The 16,516-nt window shown below is 37.2% G+C and overlaps 1 protein-coding gene and 1 pseudogene across 2 annotated transcripts in view; one reads left to right on the forward strand and one right to left on the reverse strand.

The window, feature by feature from the left end:
- DDX10 (DEAD-box helicase 10) overlaps window positions 1-16,516 on the forward strand; it is a 275,285-nt gene that overhangs the window by 97,620 nt on the left and 161,149 nt on the right. The gene's annotated exons all lie outside the window — the stretch shown is intronic.
- Window positions 7,560-8,370, reverse strand: LOC139084032 (small ribosomal subunit protein uS5 pseudogene; annotated as a pseudogene).

The raw sequence follows: 16,516 nt of genomic DNA on the forward strand, positions 1-16,516 counted from the left end.
GATTTTTAAATATATGATGTGAGGTAGGGATCAAGAAGTATTTATTTTCATGTGGATTTTTAATTTTTACAGACTATTTCTTTATTTTCTTATTTTTATTTGTTTGTTTTCTTCTTCTCCCAAAAACCCCCTCCCCCCCATAGTTGTATATTCTGGTTGTAGGTCCTTCTGGTTGTGCTGTGTGGCATGCTGCCTCAGCATGGCTTGATGAGTGGTGCCATGTCTGTGCCCAGGATCTGAAATGGTGAAACCCTGGGCCGCTGAAGCAGAGCACATGAACTCACTCACTCGGCCATGGGGCCAGACCCCAGACCATTGCTTTAGAAGACTATCCTTTCCCCAATAAATTACTTCTTCTGCCTAAACTCAAGTGATCTATTTTGTGGGTATATTTTTGGATTTTCTTTTCTTGTCTGTTGTATCTGTGTCTATTCTTATTGCCAATATCACACTGCCTTTAATTACTGTAGTTTTATAGTAAGTCATAGAAACAGGTAATGTAAGTCTTTTAACATTTTTCTTCTTCAATATTGTTTTGCTTTTTCTAAGACTTTTAAATTTCCGTGTAAATTTTAAGAGTATGCTTGTCAGTTTCTACAAAAAACCTGTTGGGATTTTAATGGTGATTGCATTGATCAGTTTGAGGAGAATGGACATAGTCAATATTAACAATATTGAGCCTTCCAGTTCATGAGCTTGGAATCTCTCTGCATTTGTCTCTTTAGAGCTTTAATTTCGGACAGCATTGTTTTAGAATTTTCTGTTACAGATCTTAAAGAGTTTTATGTTTCTTTTTTAAGTGTCTTATGATTTGTTGTAAGACTTCATTCTTTTAGAGTAGTTTTAGGTTCACAGCAAAATTGAAAGGAAGGTATACGGAGACTTGCCATATTTCCCCTCTCCCACCACATGCATAGACTCCCCCAGAATGATACATTTGTTAAAATTCATGCCTACGTTGACACATCATAATCACCTGAAGTCCATACTTTACGTTAGGGTGTACTTTTGGTGTTGTACACTCTGTGGTTTTGGACAAATGTATAATGGCACTTACCCACCATTATAGTATCACACACAGTATTTTCACTGCCCTGAGAATCCTCTGATCTTTGCCCCTTGTAAATTTCTTTTTAAGTGTTTTATGTTTTTTGATAATATGTAACTGGTAATTGAAAAAAATTATTTTTAAGTAGTTGCTAGTACAATAAACTTGGAATACAATTGATGTTTGTATTTTGATTTTGTATTCTGCAGTGTTGGTAAATTTACTTGTTCTATTAGGGTTTCTTTTTTTGGTACATTCTTTAGGATTTTCTGCATAAACAGTCCTGTCATCTGAGAATAAAGACAATTTTAATTTTTCCTTTTCAATCTGTATGTGTTTATTCATTTTTCTTGCCTACTGCGATGGCTAGGACCTCCAACATAGTGTTGAATTGAATTGGTAAGAATGGACATTCTTCCCTTTTCCTTGTTCTTTGGGAAAATGCATTTAATGTATGATGTAGAGTGTAGAGTTTTAATTCCGTTTTGCCTACCCAGGGTTTGTCTTAGAGTCACCTAGGCATTTGGATGTGGAAGAAAGACTGTGATTGCCGTACTTGGATTCAGGGCAGCTTCAGGTGTCCCTCTTCTTTGAGAGCTCTTACTCCATTCCATGGGTTAATCTTGGCACCTTGCCCCCCCAGGTGAGAGTCCAGGTGCAAGGAGACAAAGTCTATATTGGCATGGCGGGGAGGGGAGCCATACTAGGTTAGCTAGTTATCTATTTGGTTATCTCATTAGCTAGATAGTTGTCTTTCATCAAATGGAGAAAGTCCTCTTCTATTCCTAGTTTTGTGAGTCCTTTTCTATTTTAAATTATGAATGGGCATAATTTAGTCAAGTGCTTTTTATACGTCTATTAAGATGATAGACAGCTTTTGTCCCTTATTTGGTTATTAATGTGGTGAATTACACTAATGGATTTTGCATTCCTGGGCTAGATCCAAATTGGTCTTTCTGTATTATCCTTTTTATATATTGCTTGGTTCAATTTGCTAATATTTTGTTAAGAATTGTTGCATCTATGTTCATAGGTGATGTTGGTCTGTAATTTTCTTCTATCATGTGTTTAGCAGATGTTGGTGTCAGGGTATGCTTGCCTCATAAGAGAAGTTTGATGTTTTTAAGGTTATTATTTTTCCTTGAAATGATTGCTAAAATTCCCCACTGAAGCCAGTGGTGTCTGGAGAATTTTTGTGGGAAAATTTTAAGTTATGCATTTAATTTCTTTAGTAGATACAGGGGTATTCAGATTTTTTCATCTTGTGTTAGTCTTAATTGGTTTTGTTTTCTAGGTGTTTGTCTATTTAATCTAAGTTGTTTTGGGATAATTGGATAATTTCAGTTTACCTGTCTTAAGTGTCATTGGTTCTTTTTTGCTATTGTGTCTAATTTCCTATCAAGTCTGATAAAAATTTTATTTTGGGCATTTTGTTTTTGAAATCTGGGATTTCTGCTCTTTCATTTATTATTGTTTTTTCATTACTTCAGTCTATGTTGAAATATCCATCGTTTTACCCAGTAAGTCTGTCTTTCCTGTAGGCTCTGTTATGTATTTGTTATAGAAAATCCTTGTCTATTAGGTCCAGTATCTGGATTGTTTGTGGATTTGTCTATTGATGGGTTTTTTTCTGTTGACTATCAGCCACATTTGCCTATTTTCTTCATGTCTAATAATTTTTTATTGTATATTGTATATTCTAGATGCTGTGTTGTAGAAACTCTGAATTTTGTTATCTTCTTTTGAAAAGTGTTCCACTTAGAAGGTTAAGTTTTTGACAGACTCCCTTGAAATTGTAGAGTCTTCATTTTTGGCCTTATTAAGGAAGTTCTGTTTTGGCTTCATCCTTAGTTTTAGGACAAATTCCTTAGTCCTGGGTCCTTTCTGTAGTTTCAGTGGAAAGTCCAAGGTTTCTACTGGTTTGGTGGGACTCAAACTTCAAATTTTGTCTCCTTCACTGAGCAGCCACTGAGATCTCTACTCAGCTCTGTCTTCCAGCTTTTGTTTCTACCTGAGTTTTTTGGAGTTTTGTCACATACATATGCATTCCAGCTGTCAGCCAAGGATTTGAGAAGAATTAAACACAGGTATATGAGCTGTCCTCTCTGTGGTGCCCTCTGTTTTGGGGTTTCTCTTCTTAATTTCTAGATTTTCTGGATCTGAGCTACATGCTCGACTCCTCAGACTAATGGGCAGTGGCTGTCTGCTTTAGTGCTAGCAGTCCATACTGGGTGGACTGGGAGTCTTCTCAGAAAACCCATATAAGCGGGTGTGGTAGAGAGAATGCTAAAAATGGCCCCTCAAGATTTCATGCTCTAATCCCTGGCACCTGTGAATATGATGAGACATCATCCCTGTGATTATGTTACGTTATATGGCACAGTTGACCTTTGATAGGGGGATTATCTTGGGAAGTCTAACTACTCACATGAGATCCTTTAAAAGCAGAGTTTTCTCTGGATGGTGGCAGAAGAGGAACTCAGAAATTCAAAGCACAAGGAGTATTTGACATACCATTGCTGGCTTAAAGATGGAGGGGGCTACTGAGAAAGTCTGAAGGAATTGAGAGAAATTGTTGGCTGATAGCCAGCAAGGAAACAGGGACCAGGGACCTCAGTCCTATAACCACAAGGACCTAAATTCTACTAAAAAATGATGAGCTTGGAGGCAGAATTTCCTTCAGATGTTCCAGGGGAGAACATGGCCCAGCTGACATCTTGATTTCAGCTTTGTGTTAACCCTGAGCAGAGAACTTAGTCATGCTGGCTAGATTTCTGACTTACAGAATTGTGAGCTATTAAATGGGTGCTATTTTAAGTGACTAGATTTGTGGTAATTTGTTACTGAGCAATAGAAAACTAATACAATGGGAATTTCACCCAGCATGATTTCCTTTTCTTGATAATCCCCTTGAGTTTCTGCCTGGTTTTGGTTGCCCTCTAGTGCGTTCAGAGTTGTTTTACATATTTTGAGTGGAGTTTATAATTGCTATCTGTGGGAGTTCTGTACAAACTATTTTGCCATTACTGGAGCTAGAACTCCGTTTCCATATCAATTTGGGGGTTTCCTTTTCACTTAAAAATTATTTATGTAATCTTCATATTAGTTGTACAATATTTCATTGTGTTTGGAGTACCATTCTCCTAATGTTAGCTATTTGGTTGTTTTTTATTTTTGCTTTAAAAAAGCTGCAGAGATATCTTAATGAGTCTATATTTTGGTTCTATTGATTTATTAGGATAAATTTGGAGTAGAATTCTTGGGTTAAAGAGATTAGAGGGAAGAACCAACTCTTTGGAGCGAGATGGGATGTGAGTTCACATTCTGATATCCTACCTAACTAGCTGTGAGACTCTGGCAAGTTAACATGTTTGAGCCTTGTTTTTATTTATGTGAAAAGGTAAGAAAATCTGTCCTTCATGGTTGTTTGAAGATTAAATTATATGATTTATAGAAAGCACTGGGAAAAGAGTGGACACTTAATGGTAGATGAGGAGATGAAGATTTACTGTAGCTATTGATGTGTTTTGCCATCTTCCTTTTCAAAAGTAGAATGCCAGTTTACAGTTGGATCCCTTTCTTTTAATAGGTCTTCTATGTAACTGATGACACAAAGAGGGACAACTGCAAATAGCAGAGCACAGGACTGGGTAGCTGCAGTAAAGATGAGGAGACTTTATAATACTACCATATACCTATTTGATGCTGAATCAGGTCTCCAAAAGATATAATTGTCCTATTGTCCTTCTGAGATGACTTAGAGGGATTGTTTCTAGACACAATACCCCCCTTCCCCCCCGTGTTTCTGTTTAGGTCTAGTCTATTTTTTTAGGACAGCAATATATATTATCTGGTTTGTTTCTAGTGTTATTGCCATTTGAATAATCGAGAGTTCCAAAACAGCTTTGTGTTGGAGGTCTTTATCAAGTGCTAATTGGATTTGTAATTTTACTAATTTTACAACATCCTCCATAAATATACTTGTCTCTGTGTCCTAAGGGTTGCTATTTTATTACACTGCATTGCAATAACATATTCTTAGTGGTCTACTCAAGCATTTTATTAATGTAGATACCTGGGTTATATTGTTGCAAAATGTTTCTGTTATTGACAACTTGCTCTCTTTTTATTTGGATGGGGCAGTAAATAAAGATACTTAATTTACACAAGCCTATTAAATCAAATTCTCAAGAGGAAAGAAAATAATTTTAAATGCAGTTGGCAATGTGGTGACAACTGATCTACTTACAAACAAGCTCACTGGATTCAGTGAAAAAACTTTACAATTTCGTTAACATTATTGTTTTGATATATACCAAATGGTTTTTATAATATTGAATTGCCAGAAGAAATTAGCTCCATTCCTGTTGACCCCTTTCTTCTTAGCCCTAGAGTATAAAAGAAGAAAGAAGGTTTTTGTTTTGCTTTCCAGAATGGTTCTATCAATTTATAGTTGAAATGGCTTTCCTCTAAAAGGGGAACAGAGTGAGTTCGGTTATCAGAGGTTCTGAAAGCATAGTTCAAGTTGCAAACCAAAAAATCATCTCTCATTGTTTGTTTCCTTTCTTGGATGAACAATTTGCAGACTTTTTTTTTTTAGTTCCTGGTAGAAATAAAATTAGTAAGAGTGTATGAATAGGACAACTGAATTGCTCTCTTTTTAAAAGCTGCTTCTGTAATATTGTAAGAACTTTGTTTCCATTGGCCGTTGGGAGTTAGGAACACAGCCTCAGAAGAGGTTATTCTGGCACATTCCTCTTTGACCTCCATAAAGGTGTATTTTCTCTTTGAGAAAGCCCACTGGCAAATTCAGTTAATAGGGAACATGGAGTTCATTTGTTTAAAGGGTTGCAGCCTCAGGGCACAAATGTAACACATCAGCTCTTCTAATTGATTTCTGACAAGCTCAGGTGATGACTTTGATACGTCAGATTGTGTATGGTATGGATGTGGGCCTTGGTTACCTTAGAAGTCATCTTTTATCTTAGGTTTCTGCTTAGGAATTGTGATTCTTACAGGAAATTCTGCAGAAGACTTTCAGATTTGATTTTGAATGTAGAGGACTCACCCACATTCTTGAGAGAAAGCGCAAGCCTAGAATTCTTCTCCTATTAATTCATTCTTCAATCATTTTTGAATACTTTCTGGATATGGTTAAAATTTATATGATCAGTTTTTCTCATTGCAGTTAAATTCTAGTTAGACCATTTCTAAAACACTTTAGATTCTGCAGTTTCATTTCCCCAGGATCAGTTTCTGCTGGCTTCTGTTCAATGCATTTTATTAATCTGCTATCGTGTACTTTAGGCCACTATTCATGTACCGTATTATCCTCATAACTGCTATTTTTTATATGTTAGTTTGTGCACTACGTTTATGAAAGCAATTAATTTGGCTAATCCAGTGGACAGAACTGAATGTTCTTTTGCTCATCGATACCATCATTAAAGTTACAAATGAAAACTTTTTATAATGACCCAGTTTGCAATGTCTACTCGCCAATACTATGCTTGGATCAAATGTTCCTGACAGCATTTAGAGTGTGAAGAGGATGGGGGCAGATTCTTGGGAATAGAAAAAGAATACAACAAAAGAGGAATTAGGAGGAAAGCCAGAAAGAGAGTATCAAGAAAGGAAGAATAGTCAGTGGTATCGAACTCTGTCTGACAGGTTAATTTTTCCTAGATCCATCTCCTTCCTGCTCACTGAGGCCTGAGTTTAGGCCATTTCTCTATTCTTCACACACACATGCTCTGTCTGGAATATCCCTTTTCAATGTCTACAATGTTATGAATTCCTATTAAACCTTTAAAACTGAGACTTTGAGACCATTTCCTAGCTCCCATTCCCTGTGATTTCCCTCTATCTTGTATAGGCTTCTGTCACGGAACTGATTAGAATTTCTCTGTGACTGTTTCTCCCATTAGACTGAGCTTTTTAAGATAGGGACTATTTTAATCAACCTTGGATATGTAATGCCTAACACACACCTTGGCTTTAATGGAAGCTTAAAAATAATCCAGGAATTACACAGTCTTAAAAGGGGTCATTAATTTTAGCAATGAGGCAATAATTAGTGACCTTTTCCAAAGAAATTTTAATCAAGTACTGGAGGTGGAAGCCATATTGAAGTGGGATGATAAATGAAGAGATGAGAAGGCCACAATTCAGGAAGGTTGGCTGTAAAAGGCAGGTGGTGTCAGTGGGGGCTGTAGCTGGCGGGTAAAAGAATATATGATATAGTCTTATACTAGATGTAAGAAAGGGAGATGTGAACATATTTAAAGGCCTAAGGGAAGGAGCTCCTGAACCTCACTGAAGACAGTAGGGACAGGGAAGAGCTGCAGGTTCAGGAGGAGTAGGAAGGATCAAATCCAGGGTATGGGCTCCGGTGGGCCTTGAAAGTGACAAGCAGGCCACATTCCTTTGAGAAAAAAATGAAGAAAGGTCTAAATGATTAACCTAGAAGTGAATTTTGGAGCAGAATTCTTTATTTTTTAACAAGCTTAATTCACTTTTTCTCGTAGCAGAACTGTGTGGCGACTACAGCTGGAGCCTGGATCCTCTACATGGAGACTCTGGTGTGGGTCTTTATGAGATGGTCAGTGAATTCCTGATAGGGACACTTGGTGAACATGGTCTCTCTGCAGAGGTTGGGGGTGACACAGCTGTGGGTCTTGGAGATGGCGTCACAGGTGGCCTTGGCAGAGTTGCCCAGGGTGGCATTGCAGCCCCTGGCTGAAGTGCAGCTGTTGTCCATACTAGGCATCAACGGCAGCTTCTTGGGCACAGAGGCGTAGACGATGTTAGTACCCCTGGGGGTGAGCATGAGATGCACTAGCATAGAGCTGCCGGTGACAAAGGATGGTGTAGGGCTTGCTGATCTTGTTCCGCCAGTAGCCTCACCCCACTGCAGTGATGGAGAGCTTGGATGATAGCCTGTGGAAGGCAGTGGCCACCTCCTTGGAGCACTTAACTTCCACACTGACATGTCTGTTGTAATCTCTGATGGCGACAAATACCTTGAACCTGGTCCACTGGCCAGCATGACTCTGCTTTTGCATGAGTATAATCTTCAAAATCTTTCTTGAGGGACACCCCTAGGACAAAGTCAGTGATCTGAGAATCCTTGATGGGCAGGGAGAAGAGAGATCTCCTTCAGTAGGGACTTGATCTTCCTGTCCCTGACTGCGTGGCTCAGCTTAGTGATGGAGTATCCACTTCTTGTCTTCAGCCTTGCCTCTGAAGAAGCCACATTTACCTCCTATTCCAGGACCCTTGGGGCTACCTGGCCATTCTGCAACACAGGCATCATCTGCCATTTTTTGTTTTCTCAGAAGAGAAATTCAGAATCCTTTAAATCAGCTGCTTTCCTCTTGTTGTACCTTAAATCAGAGCCAAACTTGAGGAGTATCCATCAGCAGCATAGGATTGGTGGCAGTTGTTTTTGGTGTGTGTAGATACTTTGAATTAGAGAACAACGAAGGAAATGTCATCTATATATTATTTTATTTTTGTTTTTGAAAATAGCTTGATTTCAGATTAGTATTATAGGTATATCGGGAAGATAGTTCTTAGAACACTTGTGAAAGATATATGTGCGAGATGATATTGTCTTATATACTACTGTATCATTCCATTTCAAAGAAGAACCTCTAGTCATTTGGAGATGCAGTTAAGCAGACAGATAGCTATCTGTTCAAATCTTTGAAATTAGATATAGGCTGTGGGAAAAGATCTTTTCATGTACAGTAAAATGACGTAATTCTTTGCTGGCTCCTGTAAGATTGGCTTGTCCTCTGTCAGCAGAATGATTGAAGTTCTGCTTCCTGTTTATAAAGCCAAACTTGTATTCTGAAAATTCTGTTGCCAGGTGTAATACATAGGATCTTTTTCATTGTTAAGTAACAGAAAACGCAAGCAGAAGTGGCTTAAAGAATGAGGAAAATTTGTTAGTTTATGTAATGAGAAGCCTGGATGAAAGACAGTTCTAGAGTTGGTTTATTCAACAACGTTGTCAAGATAAGGGTCTGTCCATCTTTCTGCTTTGACAACCTTAGTTCCTGTTAAGTTTTGCCCTTAGACTTGTCCTCTAATGATTAAAAGACACTACAGCTCCAGACCAGTTAAATGAGAATCACTGGGGGAAGGGAGGGAGTCCAGGCACTGGTCTTTTAGAAGTTCCCAGGTCATTCTATCATGCAGCTTGCTGGGACTGAGAACAGAATCACACCAAGTAAGATTTACTCTGGGACTATAAAACCCAGCTCCCCTGAAGCATATGGCCATTTGATAGCTGAAGAAAGCAGGAGTTCTTTTAGTAAGGAATAAGGGAGAAGAATTCAGCCAATGTTGTTTGCCCCGCTACAATTGATTTAAAGTAAAAAAAAACACGCAAAAAACCCACTATGTTTTGAATTCATGTGTGATCACTGTTATCGCTTAAAAAAGAACTGTATAAATTGTACTACCCCTCACCTTAGAGACACATCTCCAGATAGACAGTTTTATTAACCTGGTGAACCTCAAAGAGAATGTTCTGGCTAGAAAGGAAGCAAGAATATTAAAGCACACTTTTCAGGCATTTTGTGTGCAAATAAATGTCAGTCTTTTAGGTAAATAAAAAGTAATGATCTATGTTGACTTGTCTCAGGATTGTAGCCAACTCTTGATTAATCAGAATTGAGTCTCTTCTTCATGGGTTATATAACATGTGCTCTTTGTTGTAGGTCTCTCCCTTGTTTTTTATTTTCAAATGCATTCTGCCTTCACCAGCATGTGCCAAAACAGAATTTATTATTGGCCCTCCTAAACTTTCTGTCACTTGATGGCATCACCATTTTCCAGAGGATCTGAGTTTACCCAGATGCGTTTGTGGGCAAGACATTTCACTTGTATTTGCGTAGTGTCCCTAGCAAGCTTGTTTTCTCTTCAGTCTTGCTCGCAGACTTTGTGCCACTTGAGAGTCTCTTTTGCTTTTGTTTCTCAAAATACCACCTTAATAAATCCTCCCTGTCATCCTTCCACCCACACTTTTTCATTCTTTCTGTTGTAGTTTATTCCTAATAGTGCTTCTGGAGTTACCATCCTAAAATGGAGGGAATTGTGTTGTTTTGCATTGCCTAATGATTACCAGTTATCTACAGAATAAAAATCCAATGTGGAAGATTGTTTTTTCCAAAGTAGTCGGAAAAATATCTTCCTCCTCACACACTCTGCTTTCTAATGTGACTTTGATACTCCTCCTGTGAAGAGGTAGGGTCCATGTCCCTCCACCAGAATCTGGACAGGCTTGTGACTATGGTGGAATGGTGGAAGAGACACTAATATGACCTCCTAGACCAGGTCATAAAAAGTGATAGGAGCTTCTGCCTGTACTTCTTGGGACACTCAATATTGGAACTGAAGCCACCATGCTGTGAGAGCGAGCCCACGTAAGTATTCTAGGTTCTTTGAGTTTCCATATACATTTTATAAGCTTTTAATTACTATGAAAAAGATTGCTAGAATTTTGATGGGATTGTATTGAATCTATGGATCAATTTGCTGAAAATATCTTAAATAGTAGTAATTTTTCTGATTCTATATATCCATTTGTTCAGCTCTTTAAGCAGTGTTTAGTTGTTTTCAATGTACAAGTCTTGCGTGCATTTTGTTAAATTTATTTTTAATTTTTTTTTTGCACTAATGGTGGCAGGCTAGATAGGGTTGAGTTACTAAAGAAGACTCAAAGGCTACAAAGTGACAAGGCTTCCAAATATATTGCAGGGAAAGGATGCAACATAGCAACAGGAGTAGAACATTAAAGATATGCATTGCAGCCAGAGGCTTCCTCATAGTAAGGGATCTAGAGGCGCTAGGCATGACCTCTGTTCTCTCTGTTGGTCATATGGACACACTTTTTCTCTCAGATCAGGTGTCACTGATGTCTGCATAGAACCATGGAATTTCAAATGGAGTCTAGGGTGGTGGTACTTTTACCCTGTTGATCATGTAGGCATAGTCTTTCATGTAACCAGCCCAGTGGTAGAGCCCTTTCGCTGAGACCAGATGCACCAAATCTCACTGATCAATAAACATTTCTGACAGTCTGGTACATACTTTCCTGAAACTCACCTTGGACCCATCAGCACAAAGCAGCACTATTAAGCAGTACATTTTATGTTTTCATGGGGGTCAGTGCCATGCAGATACATCTTTACTTCAGCAAAACAGCTCAGGCTAATTCTAGGTGTTCTGAAATTAACCCACATGTCTAAATATTTTTCTTTGGTCCTATTATAATTGGTATTTAAAAAAATTTCTATTTCCAAATGTGTATGACTTTTATGTAGAAATAAAAACCACTTTTGTCTATTGACTTTGTATCCTGTGACCTTGCTAACTCACTCACTAGTTTTAGTAGCTTTTTTGTAGATTTCTTAGGAATTTTCACATTGAAAATCATGCCGTCTTTGAATAAGGATAGTTTTTGTTTCTTACAGATTTGTATGCCTTTTATTTCTTTTCCTTGCCTTATTGCACTGTCTAAGAACTCTAGTACAGTGTCGACTAAAAGTGATGTCAGCCTTTTTTTTTTCATGATCTTAGAAAGTATTCATTTTCTCAGCTTTAAGTAGGATGTTGCCTCAGGGATTTTTGTAGATGTCTTTCATCAAGTTGAAGCAGTTCCTTTTCCTTCTATTCCCAGTTATTATCATGAATAGGTATTGAATTTCATCAAATACCTTTTCTGCTTTCATTAAGACAATCATTTGGTTTCTCAGGCAGGATGCTTAACTGTTAATATGGTGAACTATATTGCTTTTCTATGTTAAACCAACTTTGCATTCCTAGAATAGACCTCTCTTGACCATGATTCTTTTTATATAGTGCTTGATTCAATTTGCAGATGTTCTATTAAGAATTTCTACTTCTCTATTTATGAGACCTAATGGTCTGTGGTTTTCTTTCTTTCTTTGTCTGGTTTGAGTATCAGGGTAATGCTTGACTCAAAGAGTGATTGGAAGAGTGTTCCGTTTTCAATATTTTGCACAAATTTGTGTAGCATTGTTATTTATAGCTCAGATGTTTGGTACAATTCACCAGTGAAGCCATCTGGCCTGGCAGTTTTCTTTGTGAGTAAGTTTTCCACAGAATCTTGAATTAAATTGGACTCAGTAATAGTGAGTACAGATCTTAGAAGTTGGCATAAGTTGATTTATTCTTCTGGTAACTGTCTCATATAGAATTCAATAGTAAGTTCAAACAAAAAGGCATAGAGAGAATTCTTATTATCTAGGATAGCAAATTTAGCCTTTTAAATAAAAATTTTGTTTCCATAATGTGGTATAACTATTTAAATTTTATTATGGTTCACATTCATGTTAATGTTCTTTACATGATCCTGGTCTCATTTTCTTTTGGTATATAAAAGGAGAAGGGCTCTTTTAGTACCTTTGTCTGATTTAGGACTTTGTTTTAACCTCATTCCAAGCTTTTCTCTCATTCTGCAGTGAAGATGAATGCAAAGGAATCCACACTAGGATATACCAAGCATTACATAACTGTTTTTAAGTGTACAGTTCACCACTAAGTACATTCACGTTGTTTTGCAGCCCATCTCCAGAACTCTTTCGTCTTGCAAAACTACAACTCTGTGTATTAATTAAACAGTAACAACCTATTTTCTCCTCTCTCCAGCCCTTGGCAACACTATTAAACTTTGTTTCTATGAATTTGACTGCTCTAGATACTTTATATAAGTATAATCATACAGTATTTGTCCTTTTGAGACTGGCTTATTTTACTTAGCGTAGTGTCCTCAAGATTCATCCATGTTGTACCCTGTGTCAGAATTTCCTTTCTTTTTAAGCCTGAGTATTAGATCTCTTTTTTAAGAGCAGAGTTTTTATGGAAAGAGGATTGAGGATGTTAGAATATTAAATATGTGAGAAGAATTACTATAGTTCGCAGATAGAGTATGGGAGTAAAAGCAGATTCTGGGGCTTCTGAAGTTCAGTTTTGCTTAGCTTTACTTGTGTAGAACAGCAGAAAAAATATGCCACTTGGGCATAAGGATTATTTTGAGTTAAAGCACATAAAAAATAGCAGATGCAGGAAGGCCACTCTGACCTTCCTTTTTCTTCCTGAAAGCAACACATAAAAAGTCGCATGTAAAAGGTGCCCTCCTGATACTAGGAGAAAGGAAGACATTCTTATCACTAGAGATGGGGAGTAGAGACTGAGAAAGATCTGCACGAACCAACCTTGTTAAACAGACCTTTACCTTCCTAGTCACTTTTCCACAATTAACTGCTCTAGCCTGACCCCTTTGTCTTGTCACATCTGCACAATTTACTGCTCTTTGTCCAACCTCATATATAAACTTTTGAGTTGTAGCTGCTTCTTTGGGTCTTCATTTTCCTTGTAAAGGCTTCCATGTAAGTAAAAAAATTACTAAATAAGGTTTGTATGCTTTTCTCCTGCTAACGTGTCTTATGTCAGTTTAATTCTTAGGTCTAGCTGGAGACCCCAAGAGGGTAGAGGAGAAATTTTCTGTTCTCTCAATTTACTTCCCATTTACTGAGTTGCCTCTAAGTATTTTAATAGTGCCTGGGTTTTCATAATGTTTTTAAAGTAAAATCCTATGTCCGACTCAGTTTGTTTCTAATTAATAAGCATACTGATTGAATAACTGTATCTGCTATCTTAGGAATCTCCTTTTCTTTTCAGTGTTTGTAATATATGTGTTTTGTTTTTTTCATTGAAAAGCTGTTAAGACTAATGTAAATGTCTTTTTGGATTCATGATAACCCAGGTGATCTGAAAAATAAGTTGTTTCTTTGGAGTTCTTTTGATCATTGAGAGAAGTGTGGATGACGAAGTTTACTTTTCTTGTTATAAAATATTTTTGAATGTAAAAAAGTTCAGGCTCCATGTTGGACAGAACTTTTTTTTCTACTTTCTGTATGGTAAATGAGATAGTCTCCTGAAAGGCTTAGTTCTTGGCCTCAATAAACCAGAATCATCCTAAGAAGCTCTTTGGGACGAATCTGATCACTTTCCACCCCCAGAGTATGCCCCTGCCTTTTTCTATATGTTGAATTTCAGTGTCCTCAGCATGTCATACTAAATGTTTTGCAGCCTGATGCAAAACTAACTCCTTGTCCTCTCTTGCCAGATTTCAGTTGTCTCTTCACTCGCTCTCACCCCTGCCTCCATCTTCACCAAATGACTTAGAATTCTTCAAATATGTCATGCTTTTTCCTTGTCATTGCAAATAAGATTGTCCCTTCCTGAGAAACCCTATTCTTGTTTCTCTGTATCTGGTGAAACCTCACTCTTTGATTGAAGCCTTTGTCTGCCAGAGTTCCTTATCTGAATCTCAGAACTCAGTGATTTGAGAGACTGTTTCTCAGTCTTTCAAGAATGGTACATGAATATCACCATTCTAGATGTATAAGAGTGCAGTTAATTCATTACCTTCGCAGTTGCTTTAGGGTGTTAGGGATTAATCTTCTTTTGAGACCCCCACTAAAAACATCTAGTCGGATTTGTTTCCTTCTATTCCCCTTGCACAGATTTCACACTCCTCTGGAACATTTGTCACAGTGTAATTATTTATTTGTATATTCGGCTTTTCTATTTGGGTTGGGCATCTAGAGAACAGAGTGTCTGTCTTATTTATTCTCACTTCCTAGACTAGGCACCATGCCTGATATAGGGTTGCTGTTCTGTAAATATTGGTGGAATATTGATAGATACAGATACTGAGGATTATACTGACTTCCTAAAAATAGTTCAGCTTCATTTCTTTTCAGCATGACTATAGGCTACATTGTTTATTCTCTTTTCTAACTTTTTTTTTGGTTTACTTTCTTCTTAAGGAAAAAGGACCTTAATCCCTTAATATTTACTACCCTGTTCTCCAGTTGTCTATATGTCACACTTAAGCAGTTTTCTTTTTCTTTGTGGATGCTTTGCCTGCCTTAAATAGAGTAAATGCTCCTATGAGAACCTATTGGTATGGATTTTTGAAACCTCAAGTGTCAGATTTATAAGAAATTACATTCTTATTGATTAATTGACAGTTAAATGGAAAATTGTATGACATGATGCTTTTGCCTGATTGGGCAAATATGGTTGAATCACTTATTTGAATAACAATGTGGCTTTTGTAGTATTTATAGTTTGTTACCTATTCCCATTTTCTCAGTTAATTTTCACTGTATATGATTATACTTATCCTTTGATGTTTCCTCTATAAATTGATTTCTCATCCAGGTGATAAAGGAATTTTCCTTTTTTTTTTTTCTCCTGAGGTAGATTCACCCTGAGCTAACATCTGTTGCCAGTCTTCCTTTTTTTTTTTTTTTTTTTGCTTGAGGAAGATTAGCCCTCAGCTAACATCTGTGCTAGTCTTTCTCTATTTTATATGTGGGTCACCACCACAGCATGGCTGATGAGTGGTGTAGGTCGACACCTAGAACCCAGGCTGCTGAAGCAGAGCACACAGAGCCCCAACCACTACACCACAGGGCCAGCCTCTCCTTCTTTCTTTTTGCATCCCTATCTGTAAGTATGTAGAGATGGAAATGGATTTTAGTTATTACTTGATGTCATTTTGTCACCTATATTCTTATGCTAAAAAAGAGTTAATTCTTTGAATTGGCAGAACCACAGACCATGCTAAAGTACTAATTCTCACACTCTGGAAGATAATGATAGTGTGTCTTCATAGTGTACTTTAGAATGTCGGAATGGGTGCTTTGAATGCCAGAATGTGATTGTTTCAGTTTTGTTAAGAAAATATTTAACTAGATCATAGTTTTCTAAAAATATTAGAATAAAACAAAAAATTTATCTTCACCTTGCCTTACCTGCCTAACCTAAGAAGAGAAAGGACACATTCACTATTTTGTAAACTGCTATAGGATCAGCAGTGGGTTTATGTTCTGTTGGCTTGTTTTTCTTCTCTCTTTAAAGCTTGAAATAAGTGTGCTTCCTGAATGTGTTTAGAAATATGTTTTCAAAGTGTCTGAACTTGTGAAATGTTAAACTATTCCAAAATTGGAAATAGCTGGTGTGTGTAGAGAAAACAGCATCTGCTGGACTAGATGTTAGACCTGTGAATCCTGAATATACTATGTTCCGTTTTCTGACCATAGGCAAATTTCTCAACTTTTTATAGCCTGTTTCCTCTTGTACTCTGTTGTGAAAAATCAAGTAAAAGCATGAATGCAAATATTTATAGTCTGTATGATACAAATGTGAAGTGGCATTAGTTTCTGTATTTGATTGATATGGTATTACTAAATCAGCTTCCATTTTCTCCTGCATGCATACATTTTCCACGCTCTTCTCACCCATTTATAATGCATCTTCCCTCTTACTCATGACAAATTTGAGTGTTTTTTATGTGCTAGACACTGTTGAATAAAAACACACAACAAATAAATAGCAAAGTTAGATTTCAAATCCAGTCCC

This window comes from Equus przewalskii, chromosome 6 (genome assembly GCF_037783145.1).
Source record: "Equus przewalskii isolate Varuska chromosome 6, EquPr2, whole genome shotgun sequence".
In the NCBI taxonomy this organism is placed as follows: Eukaryota; Metazoa; Chordata; class Mammalia; order Perissodactyla; family Equidae; genus Equus; species Equus przewalskii.